The sequence below is a fragment of the Stomoxys calcitrans genome, chromosome 4 (assembly GCF_963082655.1).
Source record: "Stomoxys calcitrans chromosome 4, idStoCalc2.1, whole genome shotgun sequence".
NCBI classification, from domain to species: domain Eukaryota; kingdom Metazoa; phylum Arthropoda; class Insecta; order Diptera; family Muscidae; genus Stomoxys; species Stomoxys calcitrans.
In genome coordinates, this window is record NC_081555.1 from 34,419,148 (window position 1) to 34,431,483 (window position 12,336).

Sequence of the window (12,336 nt, forward strand, 5' to 3'; positions counted from 1 at the left end):
CGCATACCTGCGATGAACCCTTCAGTCGAGTGCGAGGCACTGCTACCATCAGCACAGTCTTGGATTGACGGAACCCTAGTATTGCCATCTGGAAAATCATGTTAGACGGATGGATCAAAGCTAGAGGACAGAGTGGGCCTGGGAGGTCTACATTGAGTACCCAGGGACCTAGATCTGTTTTAGACTGCCAGACCATAATATGGTCCTGCAGGCAGAGATGCGTTCTCAATGGGTTCTCAATGTAAACCCCCAGACCCACTCTGTCCTCTAACTTTGATCCATCTGTGTAACATTATCTACCAGATGGCAATACTAGGGTTCCGTCAATCGAAGACTATGCCCATCGCAGCAGTGCCTCGCACACGACTTCAAGGTTCATCTCAGGTATCCGATCGGAAATCTCTTCCCTTCCTTCCAGGTTTCCTATCGTAGCCTCGATTATACAGCAATGGTATGAGCTGCTCCCATCTTCAATCCATTTTCTTATCGCCTTAAGTCTCATAGCCGTAGTGGCTGCCTCACACTTAATCTGTATGTCTTTGGGTCGGATATCTAGAATAGTCTCTAGTGCCCCAGAGGGCGTGGTCCTCTGGACTCCGCCTATGCCAAGACAACATGTTCTCTGAACCTGTAGTATGGTCCTTATGTTGCACTTTTTCTCCATAGCAGTCTACCAAACTACTAATCACATGCCGGTAGAGCCAGTGGACTATCCTAGGATTCCACCCCCATTTCGAGCCTACAGCCCGTCTACATAGTTCCCAACATCTGTGAGCCTTCTCAGTACGCTCAATACGCTTCGTTGACTTTAAGATTAATCGACGATTCATTTTGATTGGTGCATGTGTGTGTGTGTGTGTGTGTGTGTGTGTGTGTTAGAATGTTTGTGTAATGAGTTGTGTAAATGGCCCAAATGATAATTTGTTTGGCAATATGATTACTATGCCTGAGAGGCAACTGAATTCATACATTGTTGACAAGATTGCAAACATCTGGCTAAGCCATGATGTTTATTTTGGCCCATAAACACAAAAGGAAGGCCAATATGTGTTGTGGCATATTTTGGGTTCATATTCTGTATATTTGTCAACAAAATGAGTGGGATGATGAGGGGAAGGGAGGCGTGGTTGTGTTTGCTTATTTTCAGCATACACCCCACAATGTCTCCATGAGCATGTGAGATATTTTGTGTGTGTGTGTGTGTGTGTGTGTGCCTGTTTAAAGTGTGAACAACCCTCTCCTGTAAGATACGTGACCAGGTCCAGACAAACAGCTCCTTGTCAATTCTGCCTGGCTAAGTGACATTGATGAGCTGTCTCACCATGACATCATTACCAACTACCCACTCATAGTAGCACTCAGTGTTTGCTTATGCCGACCACGTTTTACTTTTTGACACTTTATATCTGTTAGGCATAGTTCATCATTCAAGTCGTTGTCTACCTTTTAGGAAATTCTATTGCATTCATCACTCTCCCTCTACGCCACACCTCACCCTCCGCCACACCTTTCCACTTTGGATTGCGTCTGTAAATACTGTAGGTTTTGTTTAATCTTAGAGCTTTTCATGACCTTGCCATGGCTTGTAACAAAATTTCATCGGTTTCGCCGGCTTTTTATTTTCACGCCATGATGATGTTGTGCCCACAAAGAGAAACAGGCGAAAAAAACAAAAAATAAACAAATGTGGGAAATTGTATTTGACGCTGGCATTGCGGCAAAGGTACGCCCCAGCGTTTGGCATTCTTTTGTATGCCACGCCAAAGGTTCACTTGCTGTGTAATTCTACTTTTGGGATAGGGGTTAATATCAAAAGCCTTTTGATTAGATCAACAACAACAAAATGGAATTCATTTTCACACAGATAGCAGAGGGGGCTTTGCAATGCTGTTGAGTTGTTTTTGCTTTGTGTGTTTGGAAATGTCAAAATTGAGAGTGGAAATAGACCAAAATGAAAATTTAATGGTAAAATGGAGGTTTTTAGACATAAAGAGGTTCAGGGGGTGGTTTATTGTTTCATATGCTGATATGACAGATTTCTCTAAAGACAAAATTTCCATGAAAAATTTCTCTACAGACAAAATTTCCATGAAAAATTTCTTTACAGACAAAATTTCCATGAAAAATTTCTCTAAAGACAAAATTTCCATGAAATTTTCTCTACAGACGAAATTTCCATGAAATTTTCTCTAAAGACAAAATTTCCATGAAAAATTTCTCTAAAGACAAAATTTCCATGAAAAATTTCTCTATAGACAAAATTTCCATGAAAAATTTCTCTTAAGACAAAATTTCCATGAAAAATTTCTCTAAAGACAAAATTTCCACGAAAATTTTCTCTAAAGACAAAATTTCCATGAAATTTTCTCTAAAGACTAAATTTCCATGAATTTTTCTCTAAAGACAAAATTTCCATGAAATTTTCTCTAAAGACAAAATTTCCATGAAATTTTCTCTAAAGATAAAATTTCCATGAAATTTTCTCTAAAGACAAAATTTCCATGAAATTTTCTCTAAAGACAAAATTTCCATGAAATTTTCTCCAAAGACAAAATTACCATGAAATTTTCTCTAAAGACAAAATTTCCATGAAATTTTCTCTAAAGACAAATTTTTTATGAAATTTTTTCTAAATACAAAATTTCCATGAAATTTTCTCTAAAGACAAAATTTCCATGAAATTTTCTCTAAAGACAAAATTTCCATGAAATTTTCTCTAAAGACAAAATTTCCATGAAATTTTCTCTAAGGACAAAATTTCCATGAAATTTTCTCTAAAGACAAAATTTCCATGAAATTTTCTCTAAAGACAAAATTTCCATGAAAAATTTCTCAAAAGACAAAATTTCCATGAAATTTTCTCTAAAGACAAAATTTCCATGGAATTTTCTCTTAAGACAAAATTTCCATGAAATTTTCTCTAAAGACAAAATTTCCATGAAATTTTCTCTAAAGACAAAATTTCCATGAAATTTTCTCTAAAGAGAAAAATTTTCCTGAAATTTTCTCTAAAGACAAAATTTCCATGAAAAATTTCTCAAAAGACAAAATTTCCATGAAATTTTCTCTAAAGACAAAATTTCCATGGAATTTTCTCTAAAGACAAAATTTCCATGAAATTTTAGCCCAAGGACAAACGCTATTGGATATTGGATATAGCTCCCATATATATCTTTAATCCCATGTGCCCTTTTTAAGCTGTACAAGCCACAATTTCGGTCCAATCCTTAAGAAATTTGGCACGAAGTGTTTTCTTTTATGACGTAAAATGCTTGCAAAATTTTACTGAAATCGGTTTAGATTTGGATATAGCTCCCATGTATATCTTTCAACCGATGTGCCCTTTTTAAGCTGTAAAAGCCACAATTTTGGTCCGATCTTTACAAAATTTGGCACGAAGTAATTTTTGTGACGTCCCAATATGTGTGCAAAGTTCCATAAAAATCGGTCCAGATTTGGATATAGCTCCCATATATATCTTTCATCCGATATGCCCTTTTAAAGCTGTAGTAGCCACAATTTTGGTCCCAACCATACAAAATTTGGCGCGAAGTGTTTTCTTTAATGACCCCAAATGCTTGCAAAATTTTATTGAAATCGGTCAAGATTTGGATATAGCTCCCCTATATATCTTTCATCCAATGTGCCCTTTTTAAGCTGTACAAGCCAAAATTCTGGTCCAATCCTTACGAAAATTGGCACGAAGTATTTTCTTGAACGACCCCAAATGCTTGCAAAATTTTATTGAAATCGGTCTAGATTTAGATATAGCTCCCATATATAACTTTCGTCCGATAGGTCTTTTAAAGCAGCAGCAGTCACAATTTTGGTCCGATCTTTACAAAATTTGGCACGAAGTAATTTTTGTGACGTCCCAATATGTGTGCAAAGTTCCATAAATAATATCTATATAATATCATAAATATATATCTTTCATCCGATGTGCCCTTTTTAAGCTGTAGAAGACACAATTTTGGTGCAATCTCTTCCAAATTTGGCACGAAGTGCTTTTTGTTTTTGGTCCGATCTTTACAAAATTTGGCATGAAGCGTTTCATTCGACGTCCTCATATGTGTGGAAGGTTCCATACAAATCGGTTCAGATTTAGATATAGCTCCCATATATATTTTTCATCCGATATGGTCTTTTAAGGCTGTAGAAGCCACAATTTTGGTCCTATCTTTACAAAATTTGTCATGGGCCGTTTTATTTATCATCCTCATATGTGTGCAAAGTTTCATCATATTTGGATCAGATTTATATATAGCTCCCATATATATTTTTCACCCGATGTGCCCTTTTTAAGCTGTAGAAGCCACAATTTTGCTGCGATCTCTACCAAATTTGGCGTGGGGCGTTTTATTCAACGTCCTCATATGTGTTCAAATTTTCATAAAAATCAGTTCAGATTTAGATATAGCTCCCATATATAACTTTCATCCGATTTGACGTATTAAGGCTGTAGAAGGCACAATTTTGGTCCGATCTTTATAAAATTTAGCACGAAGTGCTTTTTGTGACGTCCCAATATGTGTGCAAAGTTCCATAAACATCGGTTCAGATTTGGATATAGCTCCCATATATATCTTTCATCCGATATGCCCTTTTTAAGATGTAGGAGCCACAATTTTGGTCCGATCTTTACAAAATTTGGCACAAAGTGTTTCATTCGACGTCGTCATATGTGTGCAAAGTTCCATACAAATCGGTTCAGATTTAGATATAGCTCCAATATATAACTTTCGTCCGATATGGAGTTTTAAGGCTGTAGTAGCCACAATTTTGGTCCCATCCTTACAAAATTTAGCATGGAGCATTTTATTCAACGTCCTCATATGTGTGCAGAGTTTCATAAAAATCGGTTCAGATTTAGATATAGCTCCCATATATAACTTTTATCCGATTTGACCTATTAAGGCTGTAGAAGGCAAAATTTTGGTCCGATCTTTACAATTTTCGCCCCATTGTAAGAAAATCGATATTTCAATAGGTATGCAAAATTAAAGTCTGACTAAATTTGGATATAAATGCTTTCTATTAAAGGTACTACGTATACTTGGTGGTGTAAGGTATTGTACAGTCGGCATCCCCCGACTTTTGCCCTTCCTTACTTGTTTTTTTTTATCAATTTTGTACATTGTGACATAATTTATTTTCATATTATGCCTTAAATTTTTTTGTCGCCACCCTCTTAAAAGGCTTGGTTATGATTAATTTCTGTAATATGACTGGCCATTCCTTTCAATCCTTTTTGCTGTTGCCATCATTACCCCATGGCTTTTATACATAAATCGATTAATGATTTTTGCAAATATTATGAGTCTCTGCTTTTTAAGTACACCATAAAAAGGGGGAAATTCAACGACTTCTGTGATTTATGTGGCTTCAAGCACTTTCCTTGGGCAAATTACGCCTGGCATTTCAGCACAATGAATGATTTTACGAGCCCTCTTTATGCTGCCTCATTTCTTTTGGTATTTTGTTTTTCTACAAAAGGGGAGAGAGAGAAAAAAAAAAACGCCGTGCGTAAAAGCCCAAAAAACAGAGTAATAAAGGAATGATTTCAATAAACTGAGAAACAGACTCGATGTTAACTAATAGAGTAGAAAACAGCCAATTCGAATAAGAATTGCCCCCTTTGGGGCTCAAGAAGTAAACTAGAGGGATCGATTTATATGGGAGCTGTATCAGGCTATAGACCGATTCAGACCCTAATAAACACGTATGTTGATGGTCATAAGAGGATCCGTTGTACAAAATTTCAGGCAAATCAGATAATAATTGCGACCTCTAGAGGCTCAAGAAGCCAAGATCCCAGATCGGTTTATATGGCAGCTATATCAGGTTATGAACCGATTTGAACCTTATTTGGCACAATTGTTGAAAGTCATAATAAAATACGTCATGCAAAATTTCATCCAAATCGGATAGGAATTGCGTCCTCTAGAAGCTCAAGAAGTCAAGCCATAACCTGACAGCTATATCAGGTTATGGACCGATTTGAACCGTACTTGGCACAGTTATTGCATATCATGACAAAATACTTTGTGCAAAATCGAATAAGAATTGCGCCCTCTAGTGGCTCAAGAATAACAAGATCCAAGATCGGTTTATATGGCAGCTATATCAGGTTATTGACCGATTTGTACCATACTTAGTACAGTTGTTGGAAGTCATAGCGAAACATGTCATTCAAAATTTCATTCAATCAAATAAGAATTCCGCCCTCAAGATCAAGACCCAAGATTGGTTAATATGGCAACTATATGCAGTTATTAATCGAGTTGGTAGCTATATCAGGTTTTGAGAAGATTTTGACCATACTTTGTTCATCCTTTTAATGAAATATGTTCAGATTTTGACCAAACTATACGCACAACTAGCGGTCAAATAAAAACAGTTCACTGTTCAAGTTGGTAAAATAGAATGTTAGTCTATATGGCACGTATACCCAAAGTATAGACTTATCGGAGCCATATATGGCAAGAATATCGAAAAGCTTACATAGGTCACAATGTCAAATTTCAGCAAAATTTCGTCTATTATTGGCACAAGAAGTCATATCGAGTGATCTGTCTAATTGGCGAAAAAGTCGAAGAACCTTATCTCTGATTTCAGTCGAATTCCAGCGAAATTGGGTAACAATCTCTGCTTTGTGGTCCCCGGATGTCGAGTGGCCTAATACAACTCACTGTCCCAAATTTCGGCAAAATCGAACAATAAATGTGCCTCTAATGGGCTCAAGACCTTGAATCGAGAGATCGGTCTATATGGCAGCTATATCCAAATCTAAACCGATCTGGGCCAAATTGAAGAGGGATGTCGAAAGGCCTAACACATTTCACTGTCCCAAATTTCAGCAAAATCGGTTAATAAATGCGCCTTTTATGGGCCCAAGACCTTGAATCGAGAGGTCGGTCCATATGGCGGCTATATCCAAATCTATACCGATCGGGGCCAAATTGAAGAAGAATGTCAAAGAGCATAACACAACTCGTTGTGCCAAATTTCAGCGAAATCGAACAATTCATGCGCCTTTTACGGGCCCAAAACTTTAAATCGAGAGATCGGTCTATATGGCAGCTATATTAAAATCGATCTAGGCAAAATTGAAGAAGGACGTCGAAGGGCCTTACATAACTCACTGTCCCAAATTTCAGCAATGTGGTTTTTATGGGCCTAAGACCTTGGATCGGCGGATCGGTCCATATGGGGGCTATATCAAAATGTAGTCCGATACAGCCCATCTTCGAACTTAACCTGCCTAAGGAAAAAATAAGAATCTATGCAAAGTTTCAGATAACTATTTCCATTTTAAAGCCTGTAGCGTAATTTCAACCGACAGACGGACAGACCCACCCACGTGGCTGATTCGCCTTAGATTTTTACGACGATGAGGAGTATATAAACTTTATAGGGTCGCAAATGGTTATTTCGAAGTGTTGCAAACGGAACACAGACAAAATGAATTAACCTGAATCCTTCGGTGGTGGGTATTATAAACTGGAAGCTATTTCAGAATTTTCCTGTATAATTTTGTTCGCAGTCTTCGTAAAATTCGAATTCAAGTCTTATAGAATGAAGCTGATTTTGGTTGTTTTCTGAAGATTAAGTCTGATTTTTTGGTTTTTTTTTCTTTCATTACAGATGCTGCGATAATTCACCATTAATTTCATGAGAGGGTAAGCTAATTTTCAATGTTTGTATTAAATTTGTTTGGCAATTTCTTCGAAAGAGGACTTTCTTTAAGTAAAATTCACTTAGATGATTTATAATGGGTCTTTATGCTCGGGGATGGTAGGAATCCAGGCTTATCTTGGCCTTTCTTCATCTGAAATGAGAACACAAACCTCCCGTCGGTGTCACCTGGGTAGTGAGCTAAAATCTGCCCCAAATTCACCTGTAGAACGACAAAAAGATGGTTTAGGGCTTCGGCTTAGCAGCCCATCACACGGAAAACTTGCAGAAATTACTATAAAGCAAGTAAAAGCATGCTAAGTTTGACCGGAATGAATCTTGGGAACCCACCACCATGGTTTCTGCCAAAAATTTAAACAAAATAAATGTATTTGGTCTTAAAATCTTATTGAGATTCCATTGCAGGATATTGTTCGGCTCTAGACCATTGTATAATGCTTTCTATTCAAAGAATAATAAAGCAAAAAACATTTAAAAATCAGCAAAAAGTGTGTGGTTGATAGAAGCATTTGACTGGTGTCCTGTACCGCGATTTCATTTTCGGCCAAGAAAAATCATCAGCAGGAGGTGTCAGATGGATCATGGTGCTGTACAACCTTTCCAACTAGAGTAAGTTGTAAAGCACACATCTGAATTTGAATAGGGCTCTTTAAGCATAAGCGTAATAGAAATCAACTTACTCTAGTTGGAATGGTCGTACAGCACTATGATCCATCTGACATCTCGTGCTGATGATTTTTCTAGGTCGAAAATGAAATCGCGATACAGGAAACCAGTCAAATGCTTCTATCAACAACACACTTTTTGCTGATTTTTAAATATTTTTTGCTCTACTATTCTTTGCAGATATTAAACCGCCCCATGCCACTATGGACATACACCTAAGCCAGTAAACGGCTTGTTATGCGCTCTAAAAACTGTAAAGTAACCTCTAGCGAGAAAATTTTATGTTAGGAATTCCGTGCTACTTACAAAATCCTTAATTGTTTTCCATGCCACTTTCTTAAGTTGGTTCATGTCTGGTATAGTGTCCCCACCTAAGTGTCGGTATCTGTTAGACGCGAAAGCCGGGAAATGACAAAGAAAATGCTCCAACGTATCATCATCTTCCCCGCATGCCCTACACATGCTATCACTTGCAGTACCGATTTTGAATAAGTGAGCTTGTAGTCCTATGTGTGCCGTTATGATACCAATAGCTATACCGACCTCTTCTAGCTTCCTTTCAGTAATAGCCTCGTCTTCCCACGATCTGGATCCCCCCATAGGATTTTGCCATCCTGTCGACGTTTCGCTGTTCCACAATGTTGCATGCGCATTCGTCGCCCACGCCCTTAACTCGGACTGCGTTGAACCGAAAGGCTTTGGGTTAACCAAGTTTATTGACGGCAGTCCTCTGGCCCTCACCTCCAAATCGTCTAACCTTTCATTTCCCCTTACTCCGTTATGGCCCGGCACCCAAACGATGCGGATTTTGTCATCCTCAGAGAGGGAGTTAATCTCCTTCTTACATTGCACGACTGTTCGTGACCTTACCGTCCTGGTTGTTATTGCCCTTATGGCAATTTGACAATCCGTAAAGATGTTCATACTCTACGTCCTCGCGTTAACACCACACCCCTTCACACATTCCTTGATAGCCCGAATTTCCGCCTGCAGGACCGTATTATGGTCAGGCAGTCTAAAACAGATCTCAGTTCCTGGGTTCTCAATGTAAACCCCTAGACCCACTCTGTCCTCTAGCTATGATCCATCCGTGTAACATGATCTTCCAGATGGCAAAACTAGGGTTCTGTTAATCCAAGACTGTGCCGCTGGCAGTAGTGCCTCTTACTCGACCTCAAGGTTCATCTCAGGTATCCGATCGGAAACCTATTTCATTCCTTCCAGTTTTGATGGCAATACTAGGATTACGTCAATTCAAGAGTGTGCCGCTGGCAGCAGTGCCTCTTACTTGACCTCAAGCGTCGCCTCAGGTATCCGATAGGAAACCTTTTCCCTTCCTTCCAGGTTTCCTATTGTCGCCTAGATTATACAGCGAAGGTATGATCTACACCCATCCTCAATCCATTCTCCAATCGCCTTGAGTTTCATAGCCGCAGTGGCTGGCTCACACTTAATCTGTATGTCAATGTTTTGAGTTTCTATTCCCTGTACTGCCTGATGGTTCAAATTTTAAGTAAATGGGCTTCTTGGGAGTGGAAGATGGTAACATCGTCGGCTCTGTATTCGTAAGACTGCATAGAGACTTTTGTCGCTGTGCTGCCTTGTGTTTCAATATTTGGTTCTTTACCCATTCCACTTGGAGGCCACCGTAGCGCAAACGTTAGCATGTCCGCCTATGACGCTGATCGCCTGGGTTCGAATCCTGGCGAGATCATCAGAAAAAATTGTGAGCGGTGGTTTTCCCCTCCTAATGCTGGCAACATTTGTGAGGTACTATGCCATGTAAAACTTCTCTCCAAAGAGGTGTCGCACTGCGGCACGCCGTTCGGACTCGGCTATAAAAAGGAAGCCCCATATCATTGAGATTAAAATTTTAATCGGACTGCACTCATTGATATGTGAGAAGTTTGGCCCCTGTTCCTTAGTGGAATGTTCATGGGCAAAATTAGCAATGAGCACCCATTCCAGTCTATCGAATCTTGAAGTCGGTGATGGGTTCGTCGTCGTCGGGTCCCTGTTTGTTAGGCTTTGTTGGGTCTCTCGCCTCTCGCACTGCCTGATATTTTAGTATTAGGTTCTCTGCTTATCCTAGTCTTCCCAATATTGAGAGAGCCGGTGATTGTCTCGTCGTCAGCCCCCTGGCCATTACCGGGTATTGAGTGTCCCATCACTGCACCGATTGATGGCTCAATATGAGGATAGTGGCCTATCTTTGTCTTCCCAATCTTCCAAAAGAGGGCCATGGCCCGTAGTAAGCCATGCCTTTGGTCTTAGCCAAATTTGTCACGAAAACTTGATTAATGCCTATCACAAGAAGAGTTCCTTCCTCCTTCCTCTACCAGTGGAAAACCTCCCATTTCTCCACGACCAAATCTTGGTTTTGCTTGGTTAGGACTTTCATCGTTGAGTTCCGTCGTGATTTTGCCATCCACATGCTTGAGGAAAACCATCACCTTTATGAGATGTGGAATGTCCATCTTTCTCACAAGCTCGAGTTGTGCGCCCCAGGGGGTGTGGATACTTCCAATATGAGCATAGTTGCCTATCCTTGTCTTCCCAATTTTCAAAAAGAGTGCCATGCCTTTAGTCTTATCCAAACTTGTGACGGAGACTTGATCAATGCCCACCACAAGAAGAGTTCCTTCCTGCTTCTCCTACCTATGGAAGACCTCCCACTTCTGTGCGACAAAATCTTGGTTTTGCTTGGTTAGGACTTTCATCGTTGAGTTCCGTCGCGATTTTGCCACCCACATCCTTGATGAGGCCGTCGCCTTTGTGAGCTGTGGGATGTGCATCTTTCTCACAAGCTCGAGCTGTGCGCCCCAGGATACTTCCGGCGAGCATTATGACCGTATCAATACATTCCGCTGACGCAAAGCGCAACGATAAGATGTCCCTTCTATACTCGCAGCTCATAAATCGTATGGGTGGACCCGCTTCAAAGTTCAACACATGTTCGATTACCTGTTCGTTTACCAAATGCCTTACCTGAGACCGAAGATCTGGTGGGATTCAACCGAATGCACTGTCGGTATTGATGACTGCATAAGTCATCTCACCTCTGTTGTGCTTCCTTGCCACTCTGGTTTAAGAGGAGGGCTCCTTCTTCAACGACCATCTTCCTCTTCTGTGATGGCTGTGGCATTCTTTTTGAACTCACAGTACTCCATGAAGACTTAGGGGCCGTGTGCGCTTCCTTGTTTGCCGGCGCTGGCTTGGTCTTCCCAGAGTTCTTGAAAGCGGGGAGCTGTTTTTCTTCTTCTGCCTCTTGGCAGTGTTATGCTCTTCGGTAGAGGTGCTTGGAATGTCAGTTCTATCCCTTTCAGCATCCTGCACTTTCGCTCGATTGCGCTGCCGGTACACACTCCCCTGTCTCATTTGTCGTGCACCGGAAAGCTTTCTCCCTGTCTGCTTGTGAGCTTAGCAAGGCCATCGCTCACTTCTGCCGTCATCCCGCTTGAGTTTGGCAAAGCCATCGCTCACTTCTGCCGTCATCCCGCTGCCCTCATCTCTCGATTCGGCTGCGATGAATATTTCATGAAGACTTAGAGGCCGTGTGCGCATCCTGGTTTGCGGGGGGCTGGCCTGGTCCTCCCAGAATACTTGAAAGTGGGGAGCTCTTTTTCTTCTTCTGCCTCTTGGCAGTATTATGCTCTAAGGGAAATCTGATTCTCTTTCCAGCTTCCGTAGAATTGCCTAGAATGTCAGTTCTAACCCTTTCAGCATCCTGCATTTTCGCCCGATTGCGCTGCCGGTACACACTCTCCTGTCTCCTTTGTCGTGCACCGGAACGCTTTCTTCCTGTCTGGTTGTGAGCCTAGCAAGGCCATCGCTCACTTCTACCGTCAACCCGCTGCCCTCATCACTCGATTCGGCTGCGATGAATATTTGATGAAGACTTTTAGGGGCCGTGTGAGCTTCCTTGTTTGCGGGGGGCTGGCTTGGTTTTCCAAGAGTTCTTGAAAGCGTGGA

General features: G+C 40.5%; 1 protein-coding gene across 16 annotated transcripts in view; it reads left to right on the forward strand.

Moving 5' to 3' along the window:
• The window catches only part of LOC106089068 (small conductance calcium-activated potassium channel protein), a 965,076-nt gene that overhangs the window by 144,373 nt on the left and 808,367 nt on the right, over positions 1–12,336 (forward strand). For all 16 annotated transcript variants that reach the window (XM_059367773.1, XM_059367771.1, XM_059367763.1 and 13 more), the window contains one exon: positions 7,648–7,682. The gene's annotated coding sequence lies outside the window, so the exon portion shown is untranslated. The remainder of the gene's footprint in view (positions 1–7,647; positions 7,683–12,336) is intronic.